This window comes from Bufo bufo, chromosome 5 (genome assembly GCF_905171765.1).
Source record: "Bufo bufo chromosome 5, aBufBuf1.1, whole genome shotgun sequence".
NCBI classification, from domain to species: Eukaryota; Metazoa; Chordata; class Amphibia; order Anura; family Bufonidae; genus Bufo; species Bufo bufo.
Genome location: NC_053393.1, coordinates 552,276,714 through 552,298,532, shown reverse-complemented (window position 1 = coordinate 552,298,532; position 21,819 = coordinate 552,276,714).

Here is a 21,819-nt window from a genome sequence, read left to right as displayed (position 1 = left end):
CATTTTAGGGGCCCCAAAGCGTGAGAAGAAGTCTGGTATCCAAATGTCTAAAAATGCCCTCCTAAAAAGAATTTGGGCACCTTTGCCCACCTAGGCTGCAAAAAAGTGTCACACATCTGGTATCTCCGTATTCAGGAGAAGTTGGGGAATGTGTTTTGGGGTGTCATTTTACATATACCCATGCTGGGTGAGATAAATATCTTGGTCAAATGCCAACTTTGTATAAAAAATGGGAAAAGTTGTCTTTTGCCAAGATATTTCTCTCACCCAGCATGGGTATATGTAAAATGACACCCCAAAACACATTCCCCAACTTCTCCTGAATATGGAGATACCAGATGTGTGACACTTTTTTGCAGTCTAGGTGGGCAAAGGGGCCCACATTCCAAAGAGCACCTTTCGGATTTCACAGGTCATTTACCTACTTACCACACATTAGGGCCCATGGAAAATGCCAGGGCAGTATAACTATCCCACAAGTGACCCCATTTTGGAAAGAAGACACCCCAAGGTATTCCGTGAGGGGCATGGCAAGTTCCTAGAATTTTTTATTTTTTGTCACAAGTTAGTGGAAAATGATGATTTTTTTATTTATTTTTTTCATACGAAGTCTCATATTCCACTAACTTGTGACAAAAAATAAAAACTTCCATGAACTCACTATTCCCATCAGCGAATACCTTGGGGTGTCTTCTTTCCAAAATGGGGTCACTTGTGGGGTAGTTATACTGCCCTGGCATTCTAGGGGCCCAAATGTGTGGTAAGGAGTTTGAAATCAAATTCTGTAAAAAATGACCAGTGAAATCCGAAAGGTGCTCTTTGGAATATGGGCCCCTTTGCCCACCTAGGCTGCAAAAAAGTGTCCCACTGTCACAACTAGACAGCTGAGAAGCTCTGACAGGAGTCGTTCAGATCCTCCCCCTTGAGTTTCTTTGTTTTGGTTTCTGTTTCTCACCTTGTTAGGCTATCTCAGCTGTCATGCAGTCAGACTCATTACCTCCCTTTATATTCTCCCCCATAAGGTAGTTGGGTGTGGCTGATACAACTTCCTGGAATGAGTGTGCATGCTGTCTTCAGCTCCCAGCTCCCAACTACCAGTTCTCAGTTCGTCTGCAGATAAGTGTTGTTTTAGTATTTATGATTTTCTGTTGTCTGGATCCAGGTGACCCTGACTCCCTCCGTGTCTGTGTAGGGAGCCGGTGGTCGTGTCCCCTCACTATTGTAGGGCCTTCAGGTTTAGATAGCCGAGGTACGTGGATATGCGCCCATTCACCTTTGGGGTGGTCGCATAGGCTGAGCAATAAGGGAGAGCGGCAGGTCGATTGCAGGGGTCTCCCTTTTTGTTCCTTAGTTGTGGATCCAGTGAGTCATCGTATGTTATTTGTATCATCTTGTTTCCTGTACACCATCCGTGACACCCACATGTGGTATCTCCGTATTCAGGAGAAGTTGGGAAATGTGTTTTGGGGTGTCATTTTACATATACCCATGCTGGGTGAGAGAAATATATTGGCAAAAGACAACTTTTCCCATTTTTTTATACAAAGTTGGCATTTGACCAAGATATTTATCTCACCCAGCATGGGTATATGTAAAAATACACCCCAAAACACATTCCCCAACTTCTCCTGAATACGGAGATACCACATGTGTGACACTTTTTTGCAGCCTAGGTGGGCAAAGGGGCCCACATTCCAAAGATCACCTTTCGTATTTCACTGGTCATTTTTTACAGAATTTGATTTCAAACTCCTTACCACACATTTGGGCCCCTAGAATGCCAGGGCAGTATAACTACCCCACAAGTGACCCCATTTTGGAAAGAAGACACCCCAAGGTATTCCGTGAGGGGCATGGCAAGTTCCTAGAATTTTTTATTTTTTGTCACAAGTTAGTGGAAAATGATGATTTTTTATTTTTTATTTTTTTTTCATACAAAGTCTCATATTCCACTAACTTGTGACAAAAAATAAAAACTTCCATGAACTCACTATGCCCATCAGCGAATACCTTGGGGTGTCTTCTTTCCAAAATGGGGTCACTTGTGGGGTAGTTAGACTGCCCTGGCATTCTAGGGGCCCAAATGTGTGGTAAGGAGTTTGAAATCAAATTCTGTAAAAAATGACCAGTGAAATCCGAAAGGTGCTCTTTGGAATATGGGCCCCTTTGCCCACCTAGGCTGCAAAAAAGTGTCACACATCTGGTATCTCCGTATTCAGGAGAAGTTGGGGAATGTGTTTTGGGGTGTCATTTTACATATACCCATGCTGGGTGAGAGAAATATCTTGGCAAAAGACAACTTTTCCCATTTTTTTTATACAAAGTTGGCATTTGACCAAGATATTTATCTCACCCAGCATGGGTATATGTAAAATGACACCCCAAAACACATTCCCCAACTTCTCCTGAATACGGAGATACCACATGTGTGACACTTTTTTGCAGCCTAGGTGGGCAAAGGGGCCCACATTCCAACGAGCACCTTTCGGATTTCACCGGCCATTTATTACAGAATTTGATTTCAAACTCCTTACCACACATTTGGGCCCTTAGAATGCCAGGGCAGTATAACTACCCCACAAGTGACCCCATTTTGGAAAGAAGACACCCCAAGGTATTCGCTGATGGGCATAGTGAGTTCATAGAACTTTTAAATTTTTGTCACAAGTTAGTGGAATATGAGACTTTGTAAGAAAAAAAATATATATATATCATTTTCCGCTAACTTGTGACAAAAAATAAAAAGTTCTATGAACTCACTATGCCCATCAGCGAATACCTTAGGGTGTCTACTTTCCGAAATGGGGTCATTTGTGGGGTGTTTGTACTGTCTGGGCATTGTAGAACCTCAGGAAACATGACAGGTGCTCAGAAAGTCAGAGCTGCTTCAAAAAGCGGAAATTCACATTTTTGTACCATAGTTTGTAAACGCTATAACTTTTACCCAAACCATTTTTTTTTTTACCCAAACATTTTTTTTTTATCAAAGACATGTAGAACAATAAATTTAAAGCAAAATTTATATATGGATCTCGTTTTTTTTTGCAAAACTTTACAACTGAAAGTGAAAAATGTCATTTTTTTGCAAAAAAATTGTTAAATTTCGATTAATAACAAAAAAAGTAAAAATGTCAGCAGCAATGAAATACCACCAAATGAAAGCTCTATTAGTGAGAAGAAAAGGAGGTAAAATTCATTTGGGTGGTAAGTTGCATGACCGAGCAATAAACGGTGAAAGTAGTGTAGGTCAGAAGTGTAAAAAGTGGCCTGGTCTTTCAGGGTGTTTAAGCCATGGTGGCTGAGGTGGATATACAGTATACCTCTACACTGTGCCACACAATATACAATATACCTCTACACTGTGCCACACAATATACAGTATACCTCTACACTGTGCCACACAATATACAGTATACCTCTACACTGTGCCACACAATATACAGTATACCTCTACACTGTGCCACACAATATACAGTATACCTCTACACTGTGCCCCACAATATACAGTATACCTCTACACTGTGCCCCACAATATACAGTATACCGCTACACTGTGCCACACAATATACAATATACCTCTACACTGTGCCACACAATATACAGTATACCGCTACACTGTGCCCCACAATATACAGTATACCTCTACACTGTGCCACACAATATACAGTATACCTCTACACTGTGCCACACAATATACAGTATACCTCTACACTGTGCCCCACAATATACAGTATACCTCTACACTGTGCCCCACAATATACAGTATACCTCTACACTGTGCCACACAATATACAGTATACCGCTACACTGTGCCACACAATATACAGTATACCTCTACCCTGTGTAGGGGTTATACTGTTTATTGTACAGCATGGCACAGAGGTTATATTGTCCGGCATGGTGTAACCTCCATACATTTTATGTACAGTAAACAGTAATCCGCCATCTATGCTTTGAATCTGGTTTTATATGTTACTTGGTTTTTGTACATTTACTTGCGTGTGCTAGTTGAGACCTGCTGTGATTGGGTTTTAGTTAGTTATTAAATACTAACATGACAGTTTTTTGGTTTTGCACATTATTGATTGTATTTCATGACTACTCTTCTAAGGCTACTATCACACTTGTGGCAGAGAGATCCGGCGGGCAGTTCCGTCGCCGGAATTGCCCGCCGGATCCGACAAAACGCACACCGCCGCACATTTTTAACGTAACGGATCCGTCGTTCCGTCGAGGACCATAAAAGCCGGACCCGTCGTTCAGTTTCATTCCGTCGTCAATTTTCGCCGGATCCGCCGTAAAAGCAGATCCGTCTATTCCGTTTTCGTCCGTTTTTAGACGGAAAGACGGATCCGGCGTTCAAATTTAGAGATAAAAAGATGCTATCTGTTAAGTAAATACTACAACTGGCTATAAAAGATAACAGAAGGTCACTTACCACTCAGAAGTTCCTTCAGCAGAGTGCAAAGATGATGCCGGACCATATTCGTTTTGGATTTCAGGCTCTAATTCTGGTTTCACGCTGGAGAAGACGTCTTCGAGCCAGACGGCGTAGAAAGCGTTGCTATTGGGTGCATCCAATAACCTCTGCAAGAGTAAGAAGGGGAGTTTTTGAAACTCTGTTTCCTGAATTGAGGGATTATCCTGAAAAATTCTTTAACTACTTACGGATGACGGCAGAAAGTTTTGATGATCTTTTACAACGTGTGTCACCTCACATTCAAAGACAAGACACCACTTTCCGTCGCTGTGTTTCCCCAGCAGAACGCCTATTGTTGACCATAAGGTAAAGTACATACTTTATTACATATTGTACCAATATTTGGTGTAAATTTTTAAAAGCTGCTGTTTGGTAGTGTGAAGCCCTAAATTTTTTAAGCAAAATTTGCTTACTTTTTCTGTGATCACTGTACAAAGTGTCTAATTTTGGCCCCAATTGATGCTCATCATTCTTTTTTTTAATTGTACATCTTGTTTGGAAAAGTTTGAATCAATATAATCGTCATTAAAGATGTAGAATGAACTGTGTTGAATATTGTTCGCCATGGAGAACAAACATTTATCGTTGAATTTTATTAAAAATTATATTGGCCACAGAAAAAATCTTGACCAAACTAATATATGTAGGGGTGCAATACAATTGTGTCAGATTGATATACCTTGTATATTATGTTGTTTGGTAAAAATTTTAATACCCTTTTTTTTCTTTTAAAATTTAGGTTTTTGGCAAGTGGAGAAAGTTTCAGCTCACTCCGTTTTCAATTTCGCCTTGGTATATCAACTGTCTCAATAATTGTCAAGGAGACATGCCGTGTTTTGTGGGAACAACTGCATGATGAATTCATCCCACATCCAACTCGACAGCATTGGACAGAAATATCTGAAAGATTTTGGGATGTTTGTCAGGTGCGGTAGACGGGAAACATATTCGTATTATCAAGCCCCACGGAACCGGATCAGGGTATTTCAATTACAAGAAATATTTTTCAATAATACTAATGGCCATCGCAGATGCTCAATATCGTTTTGTTGCAGTGGACGTAGGGGCCTATGGACGCGCCAACGATTCCATGGTATTTAAAAATTCAAATATGGGCCGTAGTCTATATAACGGACAATTCGATTTTCCTCTCCCTCAACCACTGCCAGGTACTGATGGCCCACCCATGCCGTTTGTATTGGTTGGTGATGAGGCCTTCCAAATGTGTGGAAATCTAATTAAACCATATTCCAGCCGCGGATTAGATTTTAAAAAAACGCACATACTGTACAACTACCGCTTGACCAGGGCTCGAAGAATGGTTGAATGCACATTTGGAATTTTGGTTGCAAAATGGAGGATTTTCACTAAACCAATTCAGATGAAGGTTGAATCGGTCGACGAAGTTGTAAAGTCTGCTGTGGTGTTACACAACTACCTCCTTCAAAAAGAACCACTCAATTTGGAACAGGTACCGGAGGACAGTGAGATCGCAAGCATTGAAAGTTATCGACATCGGTCAACTGTAGCGGTTGCACGGATGAGAGATTCGTTTGCGGATTATTTCTGCTCTGAAGCAGGAAGGGTGGACTGCAGGACCGATTTGTATAAAACATTTTGGGATTCATTTTCAAATAGCCGTTAATTTATGTTTGTTGTCCCGTTGGTTGATGGTTACAGTGTGTTGTATTTGATTTCAATTGCATTTTGGGTTCAATAAATATTGTTTTTACATATTTGAGATTTTATTTTAATATATTGATGTGCCCACGCTATAGGAGCGACACATACTTTTGTCGCTCCACTGGCGCTGGTAGATTTAATCAGGCCTGTTATGGAGATGCAACACGCCAGACCTGCAGGGTATTAGCGACAGTGAGGTCACGATATGGGCAATCGAGGGTTACTCACTTTTCTGAGGAGAACCCTGGGCAGGCATGCAACAGTGAAAGAGAGGCAGACACTAGTTGCTCTGGGGCACACTCTGTAGATAGGGACCAGGCCTGATGGTGTGTGAGGTGCCCTGGATGTTGTAGGTGTTTTGAGTGCCTTAGGTAAGGTCCCTTTAAGGATCGTGACGCCAGTGCCTGTAACGGTGGCACACCGGTTTGCAGGAGGATTAAATGAGTACACAGTTGGTGAACCAAACGTTGCTTTACTTGATGAAAACAGTCCAACTTTGTACATGTAGTTACAGAAGATGATAATGCAGTCCTTTACAGTTCCAAATGCATAGCAGGTTTATGTCTTGCAAGATACTTGGAGGGTATATAGTTAATGCTTTGCAGTGCAATGCTGCTCTATCCCCACAGCTATTCTAGCTGGCTGGATCCCAAGGCCCGGATGCCTAATTGCTGGCTTAAATCCTTGGTATATTTAATCCTTCCTCCAGTATTGGCACTTGCCTAGGTTACAATACCTTCTTTTCCTAGCTGTCTTTGTCTACTGGCTTAGAAAGGTGGCTGCAGGTTTCTCCCAGGAGGTCCTGTCCTACTACTGGGGTATCTCAACTGAGCTATCCTTAGCCTCAGGAGCTTCAGGCTGACTAGGTGACTCCTCTAGTCCCCTGGAATACACTAACTCTCCCCTGTCTAGGCCGTCCTATATATAACTAGGGCTCGCTAGCTCCCTCTAACGCCTGGGAGGCTAAACTGCACCCTGACGGGCCTGACACCCAGTTAACACAGGAAATGCATACACATAACAGTAAGGCAGTAAACACATTAACCCCTTTGTGTAGTGCCCACCTTTACCTAGTGGGACACTACAGAGACTGAGGTTAAATCTGCCCACGCTGGAGGAGCGACAATTAGTTGTGTCGCTCCGCCAGTGCTGGGAGATTATGTCTGGCCTATTAGGCACCTAGCTTTCTCACAATCTACCAACGCTGGAGGAGCGACAATTAGTTGTGTCGCTCCGCCAGTGCTGGGAGATTTTAATTTTATTAAAATTAAAAATATCTATCTTTATTTAAAAAAAATTAAACAGATTTTTAAACCAAAAAAATAAGATTTATTATAAATAACAATAAAATGAATAAAATAAATAATTACAAATTAAGGAAGGTATGCTGGGGAGTGGAGGGAAGTGATTGGTTTGGGTCCACTCTGTCCTGTTGTTCTTCTGCCACTGTGGACAACAAAGTGCGTGTTGATGCAAGTGGCACAGAGGCAGTATGAAGAGTGGATTGGGCAGGAGAAGGAGTTTCCCGAGCAACAGTAGAGGGAGTGGTGAAAGAGGTAGGAGCATAGTAAGAAGGAGGAGAAGAAAAGTGTTGAGAAAAGAGCTCGGGGGTTTGGGATAGGGGTATTGTTATATGTTACAAAGACAACATGTATCCAGTATATTATATATATATTTCTCATTAGGGGAATATCTGTCTCAAGAAGAGTGTCTGTGAAGATGTGTGTTTTGTAACCGTTAATCACATCTTTGGTATGACAGAGGAGGTACTGATATCTCTGTGAGAAAACAAGGGAATTTACGATCAACAAATAAACAATGTGAGAGACATTAAGTGAGACGCCTAGAGGTCTGTCTCTAATTGCTACAAGTGTCAGAATTAATCCCTATGGCTTTGAATTAAAGCTTCTAAGGTCAAAATGTATATTCAGACTTACATAAGTTAACCCTTTATACTATGATGCAGATAGCTTATACAGCAGTGCCACCTATGTGTCAGTAGGTGACATTACAACAGTAGCAAAAGTGCATTCTGGGTAAGATTATGATGTCACATTTTTTATCAATGGTCACGCCCATCCGAAAATGATTGGAAAGTTCCAAACTTGGAAGGTGTGTCTAACTGATAAGTTTGTGATCATAAGCCATACACAGAAGGTAGGAGAAAAAGGAAAGAAAGGAGAAAGAGAGAGAGAGAGAAGAGAAGTGGAGCTCTCTAGAGGGGTTTATCAAGATGAAAGCCATGGTGAGATGCGCTATGATGGACCACCCAGCTTTCCTAGGAGCAGAAGTGAGATTCCTACTAGGACTTGGTAAGAGACACAGAAAATGATATTTCATTTTATTAAGACTAATTGGATAGTGTGGGTGAAATTATACCATCTAGATTGGCGAATAAATAAATGATTAAATTAATTGATCATCTCCATATTGAGATGTAGTCTTAGGATATTGTGAGGCTTCATTCTACCTGCAGAAGAATCTAGACTCATAATCTAGCAAAGCATTAAGTAATTGCTTTTATATATATATATATATATATATATATATATATATATACTGTATATATTGATAGAACATTCTTCGCCAAGCTAAGTGATGGATTCCCACAGGAGAGACTTATTTCAAGTCCCTCCCATTAAGATCCTAGATCCCTGTTATTTGTCTTAATAGTCTTACCAAAGTTATATGTATAAAAATAGTCCAGGATGGGGCGGAAGGATACAGTTATCTCTTCAAAGTTATATCCTTGAATGGATTTGCCCATGCCTGAAGTCATGTGATGTGTAGTTGGTTAGAGGGGGGTGGAATGTATTTAGCATTCTATATTGATGTCTAGGATTAGACAGGCCCGTCCTGATATCATGAGGTTTCCTCTGAACAGAAGTAATGTATATAACTTATGTTCATATTTTGATATCCTAACCTAATAATAGCTTGGTTATAATGTGACAAGTTATTTCCACTCACATGTATTGTTAAGCTTGTAATGCTTTATATTAACGCTATATATATATTCATTTGCATGTATCATTGTGTTTATTTACTTATATATGTTTATAATCTTGTAACCAATAAATCTGCATATTTTTATATCTGTGTATTATTGTATAATGCAAAACTACATTTTATCATTAACGTCATCTCACGTCAAAAAGAACTTATTTATCTGAGGAAATAGTCGGACTCAGATGTGAATTGTATCAATTAGGTTGTCTACAATTCACCAGGTCATGATTTTAAGAATTTATGACAAATTTTATAAATTAATTTTTTTTATGATTAATTATTTTTATGACCAACAGGGGTGGGTTGTGGGAAGGGGGAGGGTGGAAATGCTGAGCCTGTTGCGGCTGTAAACTTGGATAGGTGTGGGATGGGGGATAGGTGAAGGATGGGGGATAGGTGTAGGATGGGGGATAGGGCAGGGGTGGGGGAATGGTTGTAGCGCGGTGTGCCAGTTGCCACAAAACGCTGTCCATCTGTCTTCTGGCCTCATACTGCTGGTCGGGTGATAAGCGTTCCAGAGCAGGTAACAACGACACAATATAGTGATGCATCGGACTCATTTGTGTCGTCAACACCGCCCCCTCCTGAAGACGACGCAAATGATCCTCCACAGATGCAACCCTATTTGTGATCCCCACCAAGGACTCATACATGAGCCTTGTGAGGTCTTCGTAGTCAGCTTGGCGGCTCCTACCTGACCTCTGGCGACGCATGAGGGCCTCAAAAAGTGGAGCCATCGTCGACATTGTTGCGTCGCCAGAGGGCACAAGTAGGGGAACAGGTTGGGAAACCTGGTGTTCCTGACCAGCAGTAGGAGCAGGACGAGAGGGACCCGAGACGGCTTGCTCTTCAGGGACCGCCTCCTGAGGAACTTCGGGCGCAAGAGTGCTACTTGATGTTCTGTGAAGCAAAGAAAAAAAAAATATTTAGCATTTTTTATGGATGAGAGAAACAGTGGGATAGAGGTGAGCAAAGAGACTTCAGAAGCTACATAGGAGGTTACATTCCAAAAAATAGAGAAACATACTGTACATAGATAGAGGCCATGAATTAAATGAATTTTCAAGGAAGTGTCTATGTACAGTATAGCCTTTTTTTTTGGAAAGCAACTTCGAATGAAAAATTGGAAGCATACATTGCTCCTCTCTACTCCACTAAATACAATGTGGATGTCCAAGACAAAGTGCCAAATGACTGTCTGGGCCATACACCTAGTTTGAAAAGTTTTTTTTTTAGAGACACCTTATATCTTACCTTTGCATCTCAAGGGTCCTTCGTAGGAACCCCAAGGCGGCAGAATAGCGGTATTCACGACTTGAGGTTCCTCCTGACCCACTCGGGCGCCGAAGTTCCTCATTAAAGGCCTTCTTGTAGCGGTCCCTGATTGAGCGCCACCGAACCATGATCGTATCTCCTAGAAAGAAAGAAATCAAATTAGGATGTATATTTAAAATCAGTGGTTAATCAAAGTTGTTTTTACAATTTAATTGAAACAGCCACAATAAGAAAAAAAAAAAAAAAAAAAAAAGTGGTGGCTATAAAAAAATTGGACTGTAAAACCACTTTTGATTAATATTTTTTTTACATGTCTGCTCTCTACAAATAATTTTTACTTACGGCATTGGCCCTGTTGCCTTTCTCGGAGGTCATCCCAGTTGGGCAGAATGGCCGCACATATCTCGTTCCAGAGGAGCCGTGTTAGATGATGGTCTGCATGGCGGCGGTTGGCGTGGTCCCACAACGGTGTACGCTCCTCCACCATATGGATGAGGAGGTCATTGTCGATATAAAATCCTTCAACGTCCTCCTCATGCCTTCTGGTGGAGGTTTGTGAGCCCTAAGGCTGGGTTCAGACCTGAGCGTTTTACAGCGCGTTCCTACACGCTGTAAAAAGCTCAACAGGCAAGAACCAATGATTCCCTATGGGAATGGTTCTCACCTGAGCGTTTTACAGCGTGTACGATCGCGCTGTAAAACGCCCGACGCCCCAAGAAGTACATGAGCTTCTTTGGGGCGTCTTGTCGCGCGTTCCCGTCCATAGACTTTAGCGGGAACGCGCGACAATGGGCGTTCGCTTGTCTCTGTATGCGCGATTGCAAACGCCCGTACAATCGCGCATACAGAGCGCTCCATCGCGAACGCTCAGGTCTGAACCCAGCGTTAAATAAGAAAAAAATATAGAATTAAAATTAAGTTTAATATTCGATAAATTTCTTTTTAATAAAAACCATAACTTTACAATACTTACACGACCACGACTGCCGCGTGCTCCACGGCATCCTCTGGAAGATCGTTGATGACCTCTCTCACTGGCAACAGGACGAGATGGCCAAAAAAAAAAAAAAATATATATATATATATATATATTAAAAAAAAACAGGCATAAAACTTTGCCTAAGTCTCCGAAATTGACTGGTTGGCACATTTACCAGTCAATTTCAAAGACTTAGGCGAAATTGTACTGATGACAATAAATTTGAGGAGGAAGCGACTGCGTTGAAGCAACAACTGCTAGAAAGAGACTATCCAGTTCAGGTGATAGATAGGTCACTGGAAAAAGTGAAAAAAAATGGAAAGAAAAGATTTCTTTCTGGCTAGTGATCCCCAACCACAAGATGAGGTATTGAGAATTATATTACCATTCAATTCTCAGTATAAAACAATGGAAAAAAGTATCCGTAAACATTGGGGACACTTATTAAATGATAAAGTAATTGGTCCCCTTTTGAGTGAAGCCCCTCAAATTACGTACACCAGGGCAAATAATCTGGCCGGCAAAATAGCTCCAACAGTGAAGTTGAGGAAAGAAACCCAGAAAAAAGAAAACTGGTTAGCAGTTAATGGGTTTTTTAGATGTGGCAGGTGTGCCAACTGCAAAATTACTAGTTTCCCAAAAAAGACTACAAAAGTAATGTCGACAGTTAACTCATTTAGTTTGGAAATACAGGAATGCCTAACTTGCGATTCCACAGATGTGATATATCTGTTACAATGTGGATGCAAGAAACAATATATAGGCAGGATAAAAAGAACATTAAAAAAGAGAGTAGCGGAGCACGTGGCAAATATTAGGAAAGGCCTGGAGACGCACTCTCTATCCAAACATTTTAGAGTAATACATAACAGTGATCCTACGGGGTTGAAGTTTGTAGCAATTGAGAGGGTAAAAAAACCCGGGAGAGGGGGGAACCATATTGCACACATGTCGCGTCAGGAATCCCGGAGGATTTTTGAATACGATACCATCATTCCTAGGGGCCTCAACGCTGAGATGGAAGTGTTCGGGTTTTTGTGAGGGCCTGTCCGGTAGGGATAGGACATCGCAGTTTGGTCGTCTATCGACACTGTGATCTCCCCTCCTTGCCGGACGGCTTCTCCTAAGCTACAATAATAACAGAATTTCCCACTCTCGTCTGGCAAAATCATCTCCAGATAATTAGCCTCCATTAATAGGAAGAAACGCAACAGAAAACGCATGTAGCATATCTGCGGTTTCAATGCGTTTTCTGCGCGTTCATTGATATTTTGTATGTGACTTTGTAGTCCTCTCCAATTGCCTATATTTTAACGGGGGGGTCTATATATATAGGGTATATTTATTGTTTTATGGTTTTTATTCAATGAATTGTTGAAATGTACCAATATAAATGCACAGATGACCCGCTCCATAAAGGGTGAATCCACTCCATAGAATACAATATACACAAAAAATATGGAGGATGGTGGATGGAGTTAACCATTTATAAAGAGTGAGGATCCGTTCAATCAGTAGGCCACTGAGGAAGGGGCGAGAGACCCCGAAACGCGTCTGGCGGTTGTTAGAGTGAGCGTTGATCCACCTAAAGCCAAAGAAAAGGAATAAAGCCGGCAAAGAAAGGAAAAAAAGCGGACTAAGCAGCGCTGCTGTGAAAGCTGTCGCACAATACTGACGTCATTAAAGTTAGCATCCGGTCTCCTTGGATACCCGGTCACGTGGGACGCTACGTTCAGGCAGAAGCACACCACGTGGGACGCTGCGGGTGTGCGGCCTTTCAGACCAACGCTGCAGTACTAGCAGTGAAGACCGGTAAGACCGAGCTCAGTTTGAGCATACATATTGTATTGTGGGAGGCAGCGGTATTGAGCCTATCAATATAGGCCATACCCAGCAAGTGCTTTGGATCAAATTTGGCCCCACAGTTTAAGACTGTCATTCACATTTCGGGGGGTTATTAAATAAGAACTGTTCAGGATCAATCCACCACATCTGGACATTTGCTGGATATCACAGTTATTGTGGACATTATTATAGGATTGAAACTACCAACCACCAGCTTCTATACGGTTGCTTTTTGCGGCATTACCTTGTGTGCATTACATAGATTTGTATATGGTCTATATTTTATGTATATTTTAGGGGTATGTTCTTAAATATTTTAACACAATAAAGTGTATTATCATCATACTGCCTGGTGTCCCCTTTTGTAGTGTGCCCCCCCATACCTGTTGTTTACATTACGTTTCCCACTTGGTCCTGAGGGTGGGACCTGGGGGTGAGCACCATTTCCGTATAGAGAGGAGGTGAGCCGCTGTATCTTGTTTAAAATAACAGACATACCGACGGAAAAAAAACTTACTGGTCATAATAATTTTCTGCCTGGCTGCGTTTTTTGCTGGTTGGATGGCTGGCTGGCTGATATTTTTTTTTAATCAGTCTAAAAAAATAATAATTTTGACCTAAAAATTTAGGTGGTCATATTGTTGAACGAAAACATACTACTCCTAACATGCACTGTGTAGTTATATTACCTGCAACTGTAGTGTCCCACTAGGTAAAGGTGGGCACTGCACAAAAGGGGTTAATGTGTCTTAATTACCTTTAATGTTATGTGTATGCATTTCCCTGTGTTAGCTGGTGTCAGGCCTGTCAGGGTGTAGTTTAGCCTCCCAGACGTTAGAGGGAGCTAGAGAGCCCTAGAGATATATAGGTAGGCCCAGACAGGGGAGTGGTAGTTCATTCCAGGGGACTAGAGGAGTTACTTCGTCCACCTGAAGCTCCTGAGGCTAGGATTAGCTCAGTAGAGACACCCCAGTTGCAGGACGTCACCTCCTGGGAGAAACCACAGCCCTGCAGCAATAAAGCCAACATACTACAGGCAAAGATAACTAACCCTGATAGGCAGATGCTTTAGGAAGAAAAGCAAGGATTTAATACGAGAGGAAGATATATATATACCAAGGATTTAAGCCACCATTTAGGCATCCGGGCCTCGGGATTGAAACCAGACAGGAGTTCTAGAAAGGAACAGTGTACGCTATTTCTGAGGAAAGGTACAACCTGATTCTGAGTGCATTGTGGATTTACCCTCTGAGTATCTTGCATAACTTATACCTGCCATCTTGTGGAGTAAGCCTGCTTGCAAGCTGTAATACAAAGGACTGTATAACTACCTTACTGTATAAAGTTGGACTGTTCAGTAAAGAAACGTTTGGTTCACTATACCATCTGTGTACCTCAATTATTCCCACTACAAATCGGTGTGCCACCGTCACAGGCACTGGCGTCACGAATCCAAAAGGGACCTTGCCCCAGGCACTCCAAATACCTGTAACATCCAGGGCACCTCATCCACCATCAGGCCTGGTCCCTATATACATAGTGTGCCCCAGAGGAACTGTGTCTACCTCTCCTTCACTGCCGCATGCCTGCCCAGGGTTCTCCAATACAGTGAGCAACCCTCGATTGCGCATAACCGTGACCTCGCTTCGCTATACCCTGCAGGTCTGGCGTGCTGCACAACCCCTATGCTACAGTATATAGGGGTATGCAGTTAATATAAGTACATAGTGGATGCTAGGAGTAGCAGCAGACAGGACTACTACTCCTAACATGCACTGGGTACTGACAGCTCCTATGTACTAATAGCTCCTATGTATAAGTACATAGGAGCTGTTTATATGAGTTTTTTCTCTCAGAAAAAAAAAAAAAAAACATATATATTCACCTTCTCTGGCTTGCACCCGACTCCCTCGCAAGCAGGATCCAGACAGGATGGCGCGAAACGTGCTCCTCCTCTATCCGACGCAGGCGCAGACAGGATATCCGGATCAGTCGTTCCCCGGAACATTTTAAGTCGGATCCGTCCGTAATACAATACAATGGGAATTAAGGACGGATCCGGCGTTACGGCAAATGCTACGGCTTTTGAGACGGAGAAGAAAATTATGCATGCTACGGTTTTTCATTTATACGGAAACGTCGAAAAGACTGAAGCGGAGCAATCCTGATGCATCCTGAAGGACGGACTCTCCATTTAGAATGCATGGGGATAAAACTGATCAGTTCTTTTCCGGATTTGAGCCCCTAGGACGGAACTCAGCGCCGGAAAAGAAAAGCGCAAGTGTGAAAGTGCCCTTAGGGTATTGCCTTCCTTTATACTGCAGTTCTCCTGCACCACTCTGCCTGCCACTTTTAGCAGTTTAAGCAGTAATTTATGATTTTCTTTTGCTCTCAGAAAATCTTGGGTTAAGCATAAAAAAATTAAATATATATGGTGAGACGGTTGCAAGTACTCTTCTGATATGATTTATTTGAGCAGTTTTGATGGGGGGGGAGTTTTTTGACACTCACCCTGAGAGAAATTTTACCTAGAAACTGCGCTGCTGAAAGTGAATTCGAAGTAGTGTCAGCTTCTTCAGACTTCTGGGAGTAGAGCTTACACCAGAGAGGCCGGACACTAGAGGTAGGCCGGCATGAGGGGTTTTGGGTGCCAGGGCCGGGCAACTAGGGGTTAAGGTCAGTGTGGAGGGGCAGGAGTCTGAGTGGTGGGGGTGGAGGTCATAAAAGGGGGCTGGCGCATGCGGACCGGCGCCATTTTAGTGGAAGCGCAGGAGAGAGGACATCTGGAGACTCACCATGTCCGAGGTGGATGACGTCCTGGCAAGGCTGCGGGCAGCGGCGGAGGCCCGTGGGTCGGGCTGGCTACAGGAGCAGGTAGCCGGCTTGTTGCAGGGGGAGGCGGTGGGTGCTGTTTGCCCACCGCTAAGCGAGAAACTGCCGCGGCGGGCTAGGCCGCCGGAGCGCCTGATAGCTGAGGACACCCCCAGAGTCCAGCGCCGTGTAAGGAGCCCCTCTAGGGACCCTCTAGGCCGTGGGGGACATTCTCAGCCCCTTCCTAAGTCCTCCCGGCTCGGGAGGAATCCAGGCGGACGGCGGGACTCAGTGAAGGGAGGGGGGCGGCCCCCTCCATCGCGTGCGACAGCTGACGGCAGGGATACTGGACCGGGTACTGCAGGCTCCTCCCCTCTGTCGGTGGGGGGGAGGCCTGCTCGGCAAAGGAGAGCAAGCGGCGCCAGGATATGCGGGGCTGTGCATTGTGAGGTGGAGCAGGTGCACAGGCCTCCTACAATTGACGGACAGCCCCAGGCTAATCCTGCGTCAGGGTCCGGCTGGCCGTTTTCCGGGTCAGAACAGTACGCGTCCAGCCCTGAGGGTGCTGGGACGCCAGGCAACAGTGAAGGTTCTTCGCCGGCGGGAGTATCAATGACGATGAGGTTGGAGGTGGAGCGACGGGATTCCGGATTGACGGCTGCGGGGATCACAGCGCCCGGGCAGCCAGGTGAGGAGACACTGGGGGCTCTATTTTCAGTATTGCAAGGTGTGGGTGTGGGGGTCAGTGGGAGTGGTCAGTCCAAGCTAATTGGTGGTTTAGGGCGGTTGCTGTGCGGGCTGGCTGGTGTGGGGTCCGGCGGGGCAGGGCCTTTGCAAGCGTGGGAGGTGGGGAGGGGGAATGGGGGTGAGGCGGCGACTGGGGGGTCGGGGCCCGGGGGGGGGGGGGCGATGAGCGGGATGGGTGTGGGGGGGGTTTCAGTGCAAACGCAGGTGGGTGGCGAGGAGGATAGGCCGAGGGTGGATGATGCGGTGAGGGGTGAGGTATATGTTTGCTTTGAGGGCCTGTTGGGGGCGCACTTAAAGCAGGAGGTCAGGGACAGGATTTGGAAGGGGAATATGTAGATATTTTCTCGCTTCTCCCCATTAACCTGGATGTTGTTAGGAAGGATATGGGTAAGAAAGAGGAGAAGGAGAAGAGGCGTTATAGGCTGATCCCCCGTACCTTTAGTAATTGACTTCAGGCATTTGCTATTTTGGAGAGTGTGATTGGTGAGAAGGCGCCGGATAGTTGTTCTCCTCTTTTTTGCTACATGGATGCGATAGGGGAGGCTTATAGGGTTTATGGGGGGTCTGGGTGGTTGCGATATGACGAGCAGTTTTGTCAGAGAAAGGCGGTCCGCTCCAGCATGCGGTGGGACCATAAAGAGATAGGGTTGTGGATGAGGGTGATGGCGCCAGCGAGACAGGGGCAGCTTTTTCGGGGGGAGCAGGGAGGGGGAGGAGGGGCGGGGCAGTCCAGTTTTGCGGCAGCTTCGGCAAAAGGCTTGTGTTTTTTATTCAACGAGGGGAGTTGTAAGTTCGATCAAAAATGTAAGTTTAAGCATGAATGCTCGGTGTGTGGGGGAAGTCACGGGGCCAGTCGTTGCTTCCTGGGGCCAAGGTCAAGGGGCGGTGAGGCGGTTGGAAAAGTGGCGGACGCCAGTGCGGGTGGGCGTGATGGGTCAGTATTTAAATAGATACCCGCATGGGGAGGTGGCGGAGTTTTTGAGGAAGGGATTTGAGGAGGGGTTTGTGATTCCGTCTTGTCCGGTGGAGTCTGTCGGTGGGAGGTTTAAGAATTTGAGGTCAGCGTTGCTGCACCCGGAGGTGGTGACTCAGAAATTGGCTAAGGAGGTGGCTTTAGGAAGGATGGATGGGCCGTTTGAGGAGTTACATTTGGGGGACTTGAAGGTTTCCCCCCTGGGAGTGGTTCCGAAAAAGGAGACGAATGCTTTCCGCCTTATTCACCATTTGTCTTTCCCAAAGGGGGCGTCGGTGAATGATGGGATTGATCCGGAGTTATGTTCGGTGGTATACACGTCCTTTGATACGGCGGTTGGCTGGGTGAGGAAGTTGGGGCCAGGTGCCCTGTTGGCAAAGACTGACATTGAGTCGGCGTTTCATCTTTTGCCGGTTCATCTGGATAGTTTACATCTGTTGGGTTGTTTTTGGGACGGGGGTTATTTTGTTATTTTTGCCAATGGGGTGTTCTGTCTCTTGCGCGTATTTCAAGAAATTCAGCTCCTTTTTGGAGTGGGTGGTGAAGGATGTGGCGGGGTGTCATTCACTCATTCATTACCTGGATGATTTCCTGTGTTTGGGTCCTGCGGATTCCAGGGTGTGCGGGTTATTGTTGGCATCGTTGCAGTCGATGTTTGAATTATTTGGGGTGCCGTTGTCGGCGGAGAAGACGGTCGGTCCCACTACGGAGCGGTGTTTCTTGGGTATTTTGATAGATATGGTTCAGATGGAGTGTAGGTTGCCAGAGGACAAGTTGGTGGATCTGAGGGCCGTGGTGAGGTCGCCAAGGGGTGGGCCGAAGATTCGTTTAAAGGAGTTACAATCATTGTTGGGGAAGTTGAATTTCGCCTGTAGGATTATTCCGATGGGCAGGATATTTTGTAGGCGGCTGGCGGCGGCGACTGCGGGTGTGGTGTCGGGTCACCATTTTATCCGGCTGGGAAAGGAATTGAGGAGGGATTTGGAGGTTTGGGATGGGTTTTTGGGGCGGTTTAATGGTAGGGCGTTGGTCATGGGGGAGGTGGTTGAGAGTTGTGAGTTGTTCTCGGACGCAGCTGGGGGGGTGGGTTTTGGTGTGTACTGTGAGGGGTAGTGGTGCGCGGGTAGGTGGCCGGAGGGGTGGTTTGTGAGGGGATGGGTGAGGAATGTGGCTTTGCTTGAGTTGTTCCCTATAGTGCTGGCGGTGGTGCTGTGGGGTGATAGGTTTAGGGACAAGAAGGTGAGATGGCATTGTGATAACTTGGGTGTTGTGCAGGCGGTCAATAGTCTTACAGCATCTTTCCCTCCTGTGGTTCGGCTGTTGCAGCATTTGGTGCTGATGTGTTTGCCTCTGAACACATGGGTTGTGTCGGTGCATGTGCCGGGAGTTGCTAACGGAGTGGCTGATTCTCTTTCTCGTTTCCAGTTGGAGCGTTTTCGTCAGCTGGCGCCAGAGGCGGAGAAGGAGGGACTGTAGTGCCCGGTTTGGCTCTGGGAGCTCTTGGAGGTACTATAGCGGGTTTGTTTAGGCATTCGTTGAGTGAGGGTACCTGGTTGGACTATGGCAGTGCTTCTCAATTATTTTCTGTCATGCCCCCCCCAGGAAGAAGAAAACATTTCGTGCCCCCCGCGCGACTGTAAATAGTATCATTTGTCTATAAAATTGTTATAAGTACACCTCTGCATAACACTGTATCCTTATTAACGTATAAGAGAATGAAAAAAGAAAGAAATGTGGATCGGACACACACTTATGGGGGGATCTGTGGATGACGGACACTTATGGGGGGATCTGTGGATGATGGACACTTATGGGGGGATCTGTGGCTGGCACTGTTACAGGGGGATCTGTGGCTGGCACTGTTATATATGTGCCATCCACAGACCCCCCCCACCCCATAACAGTGCCATCCACAGTGCCCCCCCAGCCCATAACAGTGCCATCCACAGACCCCCACCCCATAACTGTGCCATCCACAGATTCCGTGTGCCCGCCGCCGCCGTTTAAAGTTATTAAACATGCCCCCCTCACTCCTAATAGTACCGTATATCTGAATTTCTTCTGTATAATGCCGGCGGGCCGGGCGGCCGGCGCGTCCCTCAGTGACGTCACTTGTCTGCGCCGCCTGCTTCATTCATAAAGCAGGTGGCGCAGGCACGTGACATCACTGAGGGACGCGCCGGCCGCCCGGCCTGCCTGCCGGCATTATACAGAAGAAATTCGGATATACGGTACTATTAGGAGTGAGGGGGGCATGTTTAATAACTTTTAATTCAATAATACATTTTATATTAGTATACCGGAGGGAGCGGTGAGGCGGGGCTATAGTACAGTGACCGCACCGCTCCACCGCTATTGCCGGCCCCCAGCTCCTCCTCCCAGTCCCTCCCCCGGCCCCCGCTCCGTACATCGCGTCCAGCGCCTGCGCCGGCCTCTGATCAGACGGGAGATGAGCGCTTCCACAATGGAAGCGCTCATCTCCATGCCGCATATTACACTGCGAGCTGTCGGCCACCCGGCGCCCCTGTTGCTATGGCGCCCTGTGCGGCCGCACAGCCCGCACACCCCAAAGGCCGGCCCTGAACGAGCCCCCCTTTACGGAGCCTGGCGCCCCCCCTGGGGGGCACGCCCCACTATTTGAGAAGCACTGGACTATGGTAAGGAGTGGCGTTCTTCGGAGCAGTGGTGTGCAAGTTTGGGAGTGGGGATTGATGGTGGGGAGTCCCCGTTGGTATTGTTTTTGGGGCATATAGTGGAGGAAGGTTGGTCGGTGGCAAGGGTTAATTGGTGTTTGGCTGGATTGGTTTTTGGTTTTAGATTGAGGGGTCTTCCAGATGTTACTAAAACTTTTTTGGTCAAACAGGTGCTGAAGGGTTTTCGGAGCGGAAGTCGGGTGGCGGACGGTAGGAGGCCGGTTTCCTTTGATTTGTTGTTAAAGGTGGGGGTTTGTGTTGAGTCGGTTTGTAGATCGGCTAGTGAGGTTCGCCTGTTTAGACTGGCATTTTCGTTGGCCTTTTTTGGGGCTTTCCGATTGGGGGAGTAGGTGAGTAAGAGTATAGTTAGTTCGGGGGGTTTGGGGGGTGAGGATGTTGATTTGTATGAGGATAGGGTAGTGGTGCGAATTAGGGTATCTAAGACTGACAGGGAGGGCAGGGGTTGTAGTGTGTCATTGTTTGCGATAGCGGGGTGCTTGGTTTGCCCGGTTAGTTGTTTGAGGGATTATCGGGCGGGGGTTAGCTTGGGAGGTGAGGGTCCTTTGTTGCGGCATGAGGATGGCTCGTCTTTGTCCAGATTCCAATTTGTGGCAGTGTTCAAAAAATGTCTGGCAGCGTTGGGAATGGACTCCAGAGGTTTCACGGGTCATTCATTCCGGATTGGGGCGGCGACTGAGGCTGCGAGAATGGGTCTGGGGGACGAAGTGATTAAGAAGATTGGGAGGTGGGAATCGGTTCGTTTCAAGTCATATGTGCGTTTGGGGGGTTTGTGAGTTGTGTTATGCGTGCCGATTTTGTTTGTGTTTTTATTTTTCGTCTCTTCTTGTTGCAGGTGGTGAGGCGGCGTTAGTCTGGATCCTGGGGCATTCGTTTGTTTTTTGGGGGGCTCTGCGGGCCGATGTCCGGCCCAACGGACGGCAGTTGGGGATTAGTAGGGAGGAGGCGGTGGTGAGATGGATTGGGCGTAGGGGGATGTTGTGGGGGAGTGTGATGGGGGAGGTGCATCGGCATGCGCGGCTGGATAGGTCCCCGGATATCCTGGTGCTGCATGTGGGGGGTAATGACTTGGGGGCGAGGTCCTGTCGGGAATTGATCAAGGATATAAAGTTCGACTTGTTGCGATTGTGGTCCTTGTTCCCGGGGATGATAACTGTTTGGTCGGACATGGTGTATCGGCAGTCGTGGCGTGAGGCCAGGTCGTTTGAGAGAGTGAATAAGGCACGGATATAAGTGAATAGGGCGGTAGGTAAGTTTGTGGCCAGGAATGGGGCGGTGGTGGTGCGGCATGTGGATTTGGAAGCGG